We start from the raw sequence: 1,326 nt of genomic DNA, 5'->3' as shown, positions 1-1,326 counted from the left end.
AGATTATGATATTCATCATTTCTTTAAGAATCATGAAAATACTATTATTGGGTATACTTTTTTTTCACATGCTGTGCTTATCATTATCTTTAGTAAAATGTAAGTCTAATTCTCTATTGCATTAATTTATTCTTTGTTTTCAAACCTTTTAAAGTTAGACACTAAGATAGCATACAACTTTTACTAAAATCCCTTTAATACTTATGAAATATTAGTAAGAGTTTACTCTTTATAAAATTGATGAAATGTGATTTTATCTCAAGATAGTGGAAAATTTAGATTTTTGGAAAAAAAAATAAAAACTGTTTCATGGGGTGGTTTATTGAGGTGGTAGTTGGACGAACATAGCATTTAGCTGAATGAGAAAGGTGGAGAGAGCTAGAAATCAAGGCAGATGGAAAAACTGAGACAAAGTGAGATTGTGGGAAATACTACTGCCAGTCTGGGGAATGATCCCACTCAAATTTCTTTCTCATTAGTTATACTGTCCCTTTGTGAGGCTGCATCAACTCAAGGACACACAACTACAACAACAATATGGAGTTCAGAGATTGGATCTGAACTCTGGTACATGAAATCAGTCTGCACAATAGCCCAATATCCCGAATTCTCAAGTCAGAGTTCAGATATCTCTTAACATCACAACCAAAAACTTTATAAACAATGAAACAAGTGAAGATAACTTTGAAGAAACGTATAACCCGAAGCAACGCTGGTGAGATCGGTCTTTCTGTGTAAACCCTTGGTTCTTTCTGTCTGAAACTTGTGTGGTCTTTTAGAAGCCCACTGTGTTCATGGTGTCTTTCTGATAAAAAATGACATAAAAATACAAATATTCCATTAAGTAAGTATGTTCTCAGTAATCCTAATCACACTGAAAAAACAAAATGATATACTTTTAGTTAGGTCTGCCATAATAACTGTATTTCTGGGCATTACATTTTACAAGTGTATACATCAATTTCCTCTTACTAAAATTAGAGTAATAATTTTTCACTGCCAAGGCTTACGGTGAGAACTAAATGAGCCAATATGAAGGCCTCTGACTGGTGTCTCACACAGAGTCAATATTACGTAAGCATCAGCTATATTTCTATTTTTCTAAACCAACGACAGAGTCCCTGGGTGGCCAAGCAGTTAAGTGCTTCACTCCTAACCGAATGAAGCAGTTTGTAAAGACATTTGGTTATAGAATTCAATCAAATTTTGGTGTTCTTTTTTGTGTGGAAACACTCAGTGATACTTCACATGACATTAAACTTCTTTTCTCAGCATAACAAAAGCTCAGGGTGGCACTGTCTAATGTGATCCATAGCATGTGGGTTA

Source organism: Orycteropus afer, unplaced genomic scaffold (assembly GCF_000298275.1).
Source record: "Orycteropus afer afer isolate SDZICR_OR568_19922 unplaced genomic scaffold, OryAfe1.0 scaffold00029, whole genome shotgun sequence".
Classification (NCBI taxonomy): domain Eukaryota; kingdom Metazoa; phylum Chordata; class Mammalia; order Tubulidentata; family Orycteropodidae; genus Orycteropus; species Orycteropus afer.
The sequence above is the reverse complement of the archived record's forward strand: the minus strand, read 5'-3'. Positions refer to the sequence as shown.